Source organism: Oxyura jamaicensis, chromosome 14 (genome assembly GCF_011077185.1).
Source record: "Oxyura jamaicensis isolate SHBP4307 breed ruddy duck chromosome 14, BPBGC_Ojam_1.0, whole genome shotgun sequence".
Taxonomy (NCBI): Eukaryota; Metazoa; Chordata; class Aves; order Anseriformes; family Anatidae; genus Oxyura; species Oxyura jamaicensis.
This window is the reverse complement of record NC_048906.1, coordinates 8,956,124-8,968,613: the sequence shown is the minus strand read 5'-3', so window position 1 is coordinate 8,968,613 and position 12,490 is coordinate 8,956,124. Positions and strand designations below refer to the sequence as shown.

General features: G+C 47.3%; 1 long non-coding RNA gene across 3 annotated transcripts; it reads right to left on the bottom strand.

The window, feature by feature from the left end:
* Positions 1–342: 342 nt before the first annotated feature.
* LOC118174112 lies at positions 343–11,256 on the bottom strand. 3 transcript variants are annotated; one of them, XR_004754543.1, is made up of 6 exons: positions 11,146–11,256; positions 10,423–10,462; positions 9,293–9,294; positions 8,021–8,186; positions 1,933–2,226; positions 343–476 (listed from the first exon to the last, which is right to left on the bottom strand). It is a non-coding gene; the product is annotated as an uncharacterized LOC118174112 (long non-coding RNA). The 3 variants fall into 3 exon arrangements; XR_004754542.1 differs by having other exon boundaries at positions 1,945–2,226; XR_004754544.1 differs by lacking the exons at positions 343–476; positions 1,933–2,226 and adding an exon at positions 2,890–4,160.
* Between the last annotated feature and the right edge of the window lie 1,234 nt (positions 11,257–12,490).

Below are 12,490 nucleotides of genomic sequence, written 5' to 3'. Positions count from 1 at the left end.
CTCTGCCTTTCCCAAAGATGCCAAGGAGTGGTAGGCAGAGGGGCAGTTTGTCCATGCATCCCCAAAGTGTTCATCATCCCAAAAGAGGAAGGATCTGGTGATGGACATAGGAATAGGCAGCTGGGTGCAGGAACAGGAACTAATGTTGGAGCTCAGTGGTTTTAAGGACAGCAAAATAAATGCCCTTTGCCTCTACTGAGAGGATGAGCTCAGAAAGACCCGTTTCTTGCCTAGTTCCCCTAGGCGGGCTTAAGACCCAAACTAGCCACTGCCTAACATTCACCCAGATGAACACTTAAATTTATTTTCTTACCCAGAGGCTCCACTCTGATCACAGATTTCTTAAGAGCTGCTTTCCGTAGATGTGCTGAGGAAAACCAGTTAGATTTTCCTATAAGGGTGATGGGTCTCCATAGCATGCTCCTCATGATGTGTTGCAAGTTTGTCTCCTAGTGCTGCTTTTTGATGTGGGATGCCTGAAAAAAAAAGTCCTTGATGACCTTCCAAAAGTCTCTGACACCATGAGGAGTCTGCGTGACTTCTTCATGCACCCCCAAGCAGTGCTGCAGGTTCTCTTGGCAGCCAGAGCTGCTTTTGATCTTGTGTTTTCTTTTCACCTGCTGTTCAGGAATTCCACTTTTTTGGCACTTAGATGCAATGAAAGAGGTCTGTTTAAACAGAGAAGGGAACACAGTGCTAATATTTTAGTCCTGGTACAAAGAAAAGATTTTTCTGCAGAGGGGAAAAAGAAAAGAAAAAAAAAAAAAAAAAAAAAAAGAACAAGACAGCTAACCCCACTTTTTCTTGGTTTTGGGATTAGTTTGGCTAATTTTTGTCTCTTGTTTTTTTTTTTTTTTTTTTTTTCCTGGCTCATTCCCCATCCAGCTGCTAATGTTCTTGGCATATTAAAAAAATAAAAAGCTCAACCTTGGTTTTAATTGTCTCCAAATGTGTCATTGGCCTGAATTTAAAAAAAAAAAAAAAAAAAGCTGCCAGGTGCTCAAGTGTTTTGCTGTCTTTGTGGGCTTCAGCTAGGCTCTGAACACTCTTTGTTACGCACAAAAATCCCAGAAAGCATCATGGAAAGGGCTGTCACAACGTCATGCTAGCAGAGCCTTGTGGCATGAAAGACTACGTCACTCTGTCTCGTTGAGATAGTGTCATCACATTTTTTGCATCTACCATGCCTAATCTTTCTTGATCATAATTAATATTTATATAGAGTAGAGCATGCTTAATTCACAATAATGACTCAAAATGCACTGCAGAGCACATTGCCAATAGGAAAGCACGGTAAACCACGTGCAACAGCGATTGCCTTGACAATAGGGCTCTCGTTTCAGTGCCAGGATTTTTGACTTTTCTTCATCCATTACTAAAGACTTGTAGCCTGTTTTTTTTTAGAAAACAGTGATCTGAGGCTTCACAAACACAAGCTGCTGCACTTCTTTGCAGTCTATAAATGATTATAAAGTGGGAGATTCATGAGTTTCTACCATATTTAAAAAACAGACACACAAGAAATTGTTAATTAACTTTCTGAAGGCTGAGCTTGGCAGCAGTGGTGCCAAATCAGCCCTTGGGCATGGTTTATGCCTTCACCTGGCAGCACGGGGTTGTTCTGGCCAGCCCTCAGTCAAAGTGGTTTCATGCCAGGTTCCCAGTGTCACACTCACGGAGTCTCAGGCTTACTTATTAGCAGCATTAACATGATCCAGAAACATGTTGCTTTTTCTAATTATTGTTTTTCAATGTATTGCCCAGTCTCTGGAGCACGGTTACAGGGGTTTAACACAAAGCACCTCCCCTGCAGCGGTGTGCTAGCTGGGTCAACTGGGAAGGCACGGCTGGTGGGGTCCACACTGTCTCCTGGGTTACACACCTCTCCCACGCACACCAAGAAGCAGCTTTGCTCCCAGCCACCACTCGTACCTTCAGTAATACCACAAGGAGAATAGCTAGGTTGTCCTCAGTCCCTGAGGGTATGGATGATGGGAATTTGCCTCTTCACCTCCCACTGCTACGTGAGCCTCTTCCAGGGTCTGCTTTTACTGCCACTGCCGTCGAGTTCTCCTCCAGCTGGTAGCACGGCCGTGATGGAGCAGCCCCTTCCCCAGGCATTTCGGTATCACGCCATGCAGAGCCTTCAGGCAGGAGCAGTATTTCATTCCTGTATAAATGAGTTAAAATAATTTACTCCTCTTCGTCTGCTTCTGTAATTTTTTCCTAAATAGAACGTGCATAATAATAAAAGAGAGTTCACTAGAAACATAAAGTACATTTTAATGCGATCTCATTTATGAAAGTCTATCACTGGGTACATATGGCCAGGAAATGAAAGTATTCTTATAACAGATTAATAGCCAAGATCAAATATTTCACTTTCTAATAAAACCCGCCTATATGTGCTTTTAATTCCTCGCTACATTTAAATTTAAAAGGGCTTTTTTGTGCATTGAAAGCAAGCCCCTGCCTGCCATGCCATCCCTGGTTTCCCATTACTGCTCACTGATGGCTTGCTTTCATCAGCAGACAGCGACGCCATCCCTAGCCCTCAGAAGAAGAAAAAATAACTCTTTGCCTCCAGGAAAAGTAAAAAAGAGCCGGGGGAAGGAGCACCAGGACCTCTCCCATCACAGCAGTGTGATGCAGCCGCGCCCGGCCCTGGCTTTGCTACTGCATCCTCCATGCACGCGTAGGAGTCTGCTGCCAGCCAAGGCACCTCTAATCTCCTGCAGTACAACATCTTAAAAACTCATGCTCTGAAATGCCCTTCCATAAGATAGCTTGTTTAAAATAGTGCTTTTTTTAATGCTTTTTTCTTTCCCCGACATTCCCTTTTTAAACTTTTTGTTTTGCTTTAGTCCTTTTCTCCGCAGAGCCCACACAACCTTAGGCACTGCGCCCTCCCGTACTTCGCTCGGGGTGCCAGCACTGGGCTGCTCTCTCAGTCTGAGCTGCATCACGGTCCTTTCCTCTTACGTGGAGAAGTGCTGAATTAATTTGCTCAATCAATTAATTAGCATAAATTACACTGGTTTCTATACGAGAAGTCAGGAAATAAATAGTAGCACAAACGTAATACTCTCTATTTAATTAAGCATGCCGTAGAGCGTGTGTGTGCATCAGTACCAAAGGAACTTAGTGCCGTGCAGCCAGTGAATGAAACGACACTGATTTCTACCAGCTGCCTCTCGATTCAGCTCAAAAGCAAAAAGGCTCTTTTTTTTTTCCCCCTTTCTTTTTTTTCTTTTTTTTCTTTTTTCCCTGTTTTCAACTTGCCTTGAAGATGTTATAACACAAACCAAGACATCCCAGCAGGAGCCTAGCACAGCAGCAACGCCACGGTTTTATTTTTAGTCCCGCTCTCCGGCTGGCGCACCGTGGCTCGTGCACGACGTGCGTCACGCAGGGCTGCAGGAATGTGACGGTGGCACTGCCGGAATTGAGCCCAGAATCTCCAACCCCTCCGTCCTCCTACCGGTTACAGGCAGATTGTGAGGCTGCCTGCACCAGGATGGGGCAGCAGGACACGCTCCTGAGCTCCCAGAGGGTGTTTTTTCAGGGGAAACCCTTCAAACACTGATGTTTGGAGCACTGCCTGCCTCGCTCTGCTCCATGTCTGTGCATCTGACCCCTGGGCATGGAAAATGAAAAGTGATGGTCTGTTGGAGACACATAGCAGCGTGTTTACCCTGAAAATGGGGGCGGCTACAGAGCTCAGCCAGGAGCCAGCCTTGCTGCCAGGAGCTCTGCAGCCCCCGTGGCCCTTCCCTGCGCACCAGCACAGCACGGGGCTGCTTAATTCTAACAAACAGGACGGGCTGAGAAAGAGGGAGGCAGCAATTTGCTCTGCAGCGCTTCCATTTTGGTACCTGAGCATCCCAGTGCACAGATGTGAAATGCGGCACTGCAAGCCTGATGTGGGCTGTGCAAGTAACTGACCTCAAAACACAAGCAGTTCACATTGGAAGAACACTTGGAGGACTTGAGCATTTCTTTTGCTCTGTTCCAGTCTGGGTAGAAGCGATGATGAACGGTGACACTGCAGCTCACACAAGCAGGCTGCTTGCTGTCTGTTTGCCTGATGTTTCAGCAAGACTGCAGCCCACCCTCCTCTTCCTTTGTTCACTCTAATTTAGGACTTTTGGTGTTTTGAGCTGAATCAACAACAAAAATACTGTTTATTTAAAATACAGTGAAATAAGCCCCAAAACTGTTGTGAAAAGAGAAAACGAACCTGTCCCTTTTCCATCTGTATTACATTGCAGTGTAGTTTGTGTCCCCTGCCAATAAGAACTGTGTGTTTGCTGGGGTGGCTCTGCTGAAACCTGCTCTGCTGGCCCTTTTGTTCCATTTCTGACTGATTTTAATATTTACGAGCAACAGCCCTCTTTGCAGGTGGTTTTCTCCCCACAATTAGCTGTGTACATTACACTACCACCAGTTACAGCGTGTTACACCACAGGGTGGCTCCTGCCGAAGTCCCAACCTGAGCGCCGCAGCTTGGCCCTGCAGCACCCTGCCTCTGGCCCACCTCCAGAACCCGTCCTTCACACCCACATCGGTTTAAAATCGTTTTTGGCTGATTGATACAAATCCTCTAAAACTTTGGGTTTAAAAAACTTTGGGAAGGGAAGGTTTTAAAACTTGAAGGGAAGGGAAGGGAAGGGAAGGGAAGGGAAGGGAAGGGAAGGGAAGGGAAGGGAAGGGAAGGGAAGGGAAGGGAAAAGCTTCAGCATTAAAGCTTGATGGTTGTCTCATCAGAAATGACTCTACAGAGCATCAGCTTACTCCATGGAAAAATGTAATCTCATGACTCTGCCATGTGTGACCAGCTGCTCTTGGCCCATTCCCTGATCTTTTTCCCCTAATCAGAGGGGGCGAAATCTCTGTTTTCTAATTGAGCGAGTACTCTGCTGAGTAAAGGCAGGTTTTTCGATTCATATCTTGCCTTTCATCAAATGACTGCCTGAAGGACAACCAAATGCCAGTAACAATGAAGTGTAACATGCTGCATCTCCCTGTTTCTTCAGAGGTAACAAAATGCTCTTTACTATAAAAGCCATTTTCATTAGATGAGCTTTCATCTAATATTAATGGCCCACCCTGGAGAACTGTGAGTGTGGTAGAATAGAAGCACCGAGCTCAGACGTTTGTGCACGTGCAGAGCCTTCCTGATGTCACCCCACACGGTTACCACGTCTTCTCGCATGGGGCCAGCACTTTAATGCCCAGGCACTGAGCACTGAAACATCTCATCTGTCACTTAAATAGGTGTCTGGCTTTTTTTCACAGGCAGCTCCCTCTAATTTGGATCTGAACTTTAAGATCTGGATCAGGGGACACAGGTGAAAGGTTTTGCAGTCCCATCCTGTAGGTCAATGTCCAGAGCCTCCAGCTGCTTGCTGATTTCCAGCGATGTTCAGTGCTGCATTTATATGCCGACAAATGTGCAATTCAAAAAACATCTTGCAAATGCAAGCTCGTGGCGGTTCCCTCATGCACAACATGTACTACAGCACTGCATCTTCCCCGCTGTCCCCGCAGGCACCAGCGCTCATTTAGCTGGGTATAAATGAGACATTACAAAAACTGACATTACTTAGGAGGCCGCTGAAAGGTGATGTGTGGGTTTACACACGGCCGTTTCACAGGGTTTGTCCTTTCCTCTTCCTGGTCTTGCACTCTGAGCCCCATTCCTCCACTATCACCCAGGAGCTTTCTCAAGGCCCTTAATTTAAGGGCTCGGGGATGCCAAGCCCACAGCCCTCCTTGCCACCGGTCAGTGGCTGACCCGCAGCTTGCAGAGCAGTTCATCCTTTCTCACTTGCTCCAAGAGCTGTAACGGCCCTGCTGCCTCTCCTGGCTGCAGCTTGTGACACAAATACTGAAGACCCAATTAGGCTGCCCAAGCACCCGGTGTGATTTTTTTTATTTTTTTTTTTCCCCACAATGGCTGTTGTTAGCACGGTGCAGCCAGCAGCTGCCTCCCACAGCTCCTTTTGTGGGCTTTTTGTACAGACAGGAGGCTCCCCTGCTATCCTGAGATGTGCATTGGGTCTGACGGGAGACTCTGGCATAAAAACACACCTACCAAGAAATGAACGACTGCTTTGCCAAGGAATTCTTATAGTCAACTGCTCAGTTCCTCAGGAGACTGCGGTCTTGCTATCCCAGGCCCTATTTGTAGTTTCAGTCCCAAAAGTGCTTACAGAACACCGGTGGCTCCCAGGTGCTGCATGACAGGGGAGGGAAACGGCAGGTTCCTGCTCGGCCGTGCCTCCTCCAGAGGGGTCACTGAGAACAAAATGTTTTAGCCTGCCACGGGCTCAAGAGAGGCTTTGGTCCTGTACCGAAAGAAGAAAGGGGCAGCTCATTTCTGCTTGAACACCACCTGCAGCTCCTGGCAGTGAGCACGACGTGCACCAGGCTGGGATGCAGCAAGCCGTGTCTCGCCCACATTGGCACAGTGGTGGTAACAGCGGGCACCAGCAAGCACCTCTGGTCCTGTTGAGAAAGTGTGGCTGTGGAGCCAAGGAGAAATCAGTGATTTGTAACCCTCAGCATCTGAGCAGGCCAGGCTGACCCCACCTGCACAGGTTGGCGGTGCTGCATCTCCTGAGCTCTGCACGGTGTGAAGCAGAGGTCCTGGAGCCTCTCCAAACCTCACGGCAGGCAGAGAAATAATATATTTCGTGTCAGAGAAAAAATGGGCTCCTTTTCCAGGCTCATTCCCCACCTTCTGCATCACTTCCTGCCTGTTTTCACAAGGCACAGGGGCTATTTTTAAAAGCTGATGTGGTTTTATTCGTGACGAGGCCATAAACAAACACCCTGAACTCGGGATCCCTGTGGGAAGAGCTTTGGTTCAGAACCTCTCCATTTATGGGCAGAGTCCAAAGTAAGTTCCCAAAGAGAAATGACATCTTTTACATTTTTTTTCCAGTAGCCACAGGGTTGGTTCCTGCTGGGGTGGGAGAATACAAGAGATCCCAAAGAGATGCCTCCTTGGAGTTCTGCTCTGTCCCAGGGCTCAGCCTCTTCCACGCACAAACCAGGACTCCTGTACCCAGCATAAATCTAGCTTTTCCAAGCCCTGCATGGTCCCAAAAGCAGCCAAACAGCCCCTTGAGGTCAGGACTGTCTCTAGGACTAACAAAAAAGCTTTTGGGGGCTGCACAGAGCAGAAAAATTTGTTGTTGTTGTGTTTTGTTTTTTTTTCATGAGTTGCTGGTTGTGGTTATTTTTGTCCCCAAAATCAAACCTCAGGAGAGAACTTCTGCTGCCACGCCTAACTGCCAGTCACCCCTGCCCACTGCAGAGCCTCTGTAGGCTGATGTGTTTGTAGAAAAACAGCACTGAATCCATATATACATAACTTCTTTCTTATTACAAAAATATTATTGTCTGGAGGGAGAGGCACAAAAAGGAGTCCAATTTATTTTAATTCCTTCGCTTTTGAATAAAAGGCATGGAAGAGACTCCAAAAAAATACCAATAATTTCCATTCCTTGGTGAATCCTGAAGCTTCATGTCCAGAGGAGCAGGACTTGGCTTGGAGCCACTTTATAAGGAGTTAACCAACATTTAAAGGTTTGTTGTTTGAAAAAAATCAAGCCCCCAAAACCCCAACAACTTCCATGGCTCAGTTTCCTCAAGCACTCCTTAACTGCATGCTCTTTAGCAGCCACACCTGACTTTCACCTGCATTATGTGAAACCACAAAGAGCTGTGGCTTCTCCGGGCTGCACTTCGGTGGGGGGAAATAATACAGAACACTTTCTTCCTGTAAGCTATTACCACGAAGCAAATGCATCTGCTTTCCCCATGGCAAGGAGCAACGGTGTTCACAGTTGCATTTAGTCCTGCTTGGCCCAACACAGACAGATGGTGGGCAAAGCAAGACTAGATGGACAGATGGACAGATGGACAGCTGGACAAAGGGACAGCTGGACAAAGGGCTTGCCAGCCAAGCGGCCCTGGAATCTGGGGTAATGCTCATGTGTTTCTGCTGTACCTGCGATTCTCGTTGTTTGGCTCCAGCACCTCTTTGCTCATTAGCCTTGGGAACACGACGGGAACGTTTTCCTTTTGCTATTCCCTTCAGATAAAACAGGCGAGATGGAGGCTTTTGGCCTTGTTGCTGGGTTTCAAAGCAAACTGTTTGGAATGTCGCTTAATTTCTGTTTTAAGGAAGGATAAAAGACAAAGAAAAAAAAGTTTTAATCGCCATATGACAAAAATTAAAGTTTTTTTGATGCCAAATGAGAATCGTTGGCTCTTTCTTTTTCCCCTCCTTTTCTTTCAGGGCCAGCTTAACCCACAGAAATCTCTTGTTTCTTGACTTAACCACTGAACTGAGAGATCAGTCACCTGTCAGGGCCCAGATATAAACACAGCTGGATACTCAACCCTCCTGCACACAGCTCTGTAACACTGAAGGTCTCCCAGTGAGTTTCACAGGTGTTATTTATTTTCCCAAATACTCCCTATTTATGACCAAAAAGCTGACCCCCCCACTTCCTTAAACAACACTAGCTGTAATGCCTTAAAGTTTTTGTTTTATTCTAGGTAATTAAAAAGAAAGAGAAAAAAAATAACCAGGAGCACGAATTCCCACCTCCAGGCATCCTTCCTAGATTCCAGTGGGCAGCAGTATCTCAGCAGCTTATGGCCTGATTTGCTGCTGCTGGATGGTTCCTACCTCCTTGTGACGGGGAACGTATATATCCTTTACAGTGCAATAATACCCTTCTGATAAAGCAATAAATAACGGGAGATTTAACAGTATGTGGCTTTTCTGTGTGCCCTGCAGGTTTATGCTTTGGTACTAATATTTATGCCCTTGATTTATTGCCTTGATTTTCTGCCATTGTGAGGAACTCCCACCGCAGGAGGATGAATCTCTCATCCCAGCCCTCCGTGCAGCTGCTGTCCGAGCAGACTCCCTCGCAGGGATGCAGCGCGGAGCAGCAACGCGACACGAATACACCTTGGTAACTACAGCTGTATGCAAAGCCCACCGCCAGCGCAGTGCCAGGAGGAAGATCAGTTGTACCGAACAAGGGATTCAAGCAGAGAAAGAGCAGTAAATGATGTCTTTTTTGGAGAGCGAAAGGTGTAGTTAGCAATTCCCAGTGGTGTACCAGTTAGCAGGCTGGGCTGATCTCCAGGATGGGGAAATGTCCCTAGAGAATGAAAGGGGGAAGCTAGGAGCAGCATTGCCATTACATGGGCAGCGACTGCTTCTGCCACGTGTGCACTGAGGGTTGGTACGGAGTCAACCAACAGCTGCTGCAGTGCTCTAGGAAAGGCACAACCTGCATGCACCGAGCCTGAGCATACACGGTGCTCCACACCTGCATGGAAGGAGGTGGACTTTGCTCTAAGGGTTTGACCGGCTAAATAAGCACAGTAATACACAAGGATGGGAGAGCATAAGTCATGACCTAAATGTACACAGATTGAAGTCTGGAGCCTTGGGCAAGAGGCTCCTGGGTTGCTGCTCTGCTGCCACATCCATGGGACATAAGGGCCCCAAGAGCCGTAGCCTCTCTTCCATGCCTGAACCTACCTGCTGGGAGGTTTGCTCCATATGTATACCTCCCTTTGTCCCCATAAGGTACATATATCCATGCATATAGTGTGGGCAGTGTGGAATAAAGCCCTGGGCCAGAACAGGGAGCAAAGCAGCTTGCTGTGTGCCTCCTTGGAGGAATGGGACCCCAAAAAGGCACATGAGAAGTTTATTACCATATGCAAGAGCAAATCCAAATGCTTGCAGGCAATCTTATTAAAAGCAGACCCTGGAACCTCACAAAAAAACAAACACTAACCTGCTCCATGTGCTGCACAAATACAAACAGGCTTGCAAAGAAAGCCACCCCAACCTCAGAGCATGCAATCAAACAACTCCGCACAGATAAAGCCAAGTTTCCAGCACAAAGGCAACCTAACGCAGCTCCGGCTCCAACAAAATCATTTGACTCCTTCCATCAGCTATTTCCATAGAGAGGGAATTGTCTCAGCCTTCTCGAGCCCAGGAGCGGCACTGACAGCCATGTGAGAGCTGAGTTTTAGCAAACCAGTGCTTGGAATGCGGGGCTCTGCAGCTGCACACAGGTGACTAATATGCACTGGGCACCTGTGCATGCCAATGGCAGCTGTCCTGCTGAGCTACATGCCCAATTAGGACCCATAATTGCACATAGATATTATCTAGGTTGCCGATGTCTTTGACCAGCTAAATGTCTCAGTACAAACACGCATAACTCAGCCTGTGAGCAGCTCCACCAATGCCCAGGTCAGTGTGTTTAAGGCCATCAGGATTTGTGCAGCTTGCTGCAAGCAACAAGGGGAAGAGTAGGGCTTATCCTTAAATTCAGCATGAGCTAGAGGTGAGTTATTGTGTACTTATACCAGCATACATCACCAGTGTCTCCCTTCCAGTGCAGAGAACCTAAAAAGACAGATACAGAGAAAAAAAAAAAAAAAAAAGGAATTCACAAAACATTTCCATCAGAGAGTACTGCAAAGCAAAGCCCCACAAGTCCCCTCCCAGCCCCAAACTGTTACACAAAAGGTATCGCCAATGTATTTTCCTGCATTTAGCAAGTTAGCAATACATTTTTTGAGCAATTGGTGCCTGCAGAACACCAGCTCCCATGCTCACATCCCCCAAAATTGTCCCACAAACTGTGGGTCATGCTGACCTGGGAGCCAAGAGGTTCCTGAGTACCTGAGTTACCTTAGTGTCAGCACGGGGACTCAGAGTATACATGAACCTGCTGTAACATGCACAGAAAGAGCACCACAAAAAGGGATGCTGCTTTGGTTTTTCCCTCCTGATTCCACATCTGGAGCAGGCGTAGCCCAAACTTTAATCTCAGGCAAATTCACTGAGGGTGCATAGAAACCTGGTGAGTCCCAGCACCACTGCCAAGCCACGGAGAGCTGTACCCACAGCGCTCTGCTCAGCTAGCAAGGCACCCGAGGGACAGCACAACCTGTCTGTCCTCCAGCCGCCCACACCCTGCTGGGACACAGGCCACAGTTTGAGCCAAAATATTTGGCAAAGCACAGCAAGCAGCATGGCAGGCCAGGACATGGCTCAGGCCACGAAGACAGGAACGTGTCAGGTACCTTTTGCCTCCTAAATCCAGACATTGAGCAGAGGTGGCTGAGTACAGACCCTGGCTTTGCGCTCTCGTACCCAGCTAACGGGTGTTTGCTTTTCACTCCCAACACACCTATGGAAATATTGTCCAGCAGTTACTGGGGATTTTCATATTACTGTCACTGGTGACAATTTTCTGTGCAATACACTGTGGAAAAGACACACCGATGCCCTCAAAGCACGCTTTCCTCTGTCCTGTGGATAGGTTCTGTTAACAATTTTCTTGAGATAACTGGGACAGCAAATTATTTTGAAATTGTTCTCAAAGGCATACAGATATTCCATTTTTTTTGGCTGACAGCTTTAATTATTCAGCCCTGCTGTAGCACCAGATGAAATATAATCACAGGAACGGGCTTCCAACACCACAAATAATAGCCAGTTGTGGGGATGGCATGTTAAATTCAGCAGTGAAAAATAGCTTATAATCTCTGACCTCTACCCAGTGAAATCCTACTGTTGCTATAGCTGCTGTTCTGGACAGAGCGATATTTCTGTTAGCAGAGTCACTTGTGAGAGAAAAGGACAACGTTGCCTTTCCCCAAATCGCTCCTGTGGTTCCCAGTCCGTGTGTCCTATCAGCGGGCTGATCGCTCATTTACAGCGCAGACCTATTAAAAAAGGTAAAAATTTCTGTGCCACACTTGACAAACATTTCGCATTTGCTCCTGGGGAGAGGCCGTGGTTCACACACAAGATCTGTGCTTCTGAAACATCTCTCCTTAAAGTCATCCCTCCAATGGTTAGTGCTCTCCAGCTCATATTAGGGCCCTTCAGTTCAGGCTGAAGGGATAGCTCACAAGAGGCACCCCAGAGTGCCTGGTCTGAAATGCAAAACCACCAGGATGATGATGAAAATCCAATTAAAGCTTCCTGGGGCACAGCTCCTTTCACCTTACACTGTGTTGTATTTTTTCCTGCAAGCATCACCATAAAGACAAATTACAGCAGCACAACACAGTATCTGGGCAGTCTGGCAAAACCTTGACCTGTTTTTTGCAGGCTCCTCTGTTGGTGCCCAGCCATGGAGGCTGCTCTCCCCCAGCACACCAACCCACAAGAGCTCCCTCGAGCAGCCCCACAATGGCTTTCTCCAGAGCAAGCCTTGCTCCACCAGCCCAGCAGACACCGATGGTGACCCCTGAACATGTAGACAGGCTGAGTTCCGTAGTGGTGTCTCAGGCCCTCCGGTGCTCTGCCTCCATCCCACCCGAAACCACAAATCACATCTGCACTTGCAGGAACATTTTACCACCAAACATAAAACTGACATATTTTTTTATCATTTATGGGAGCTTAGAGAAAAATAAA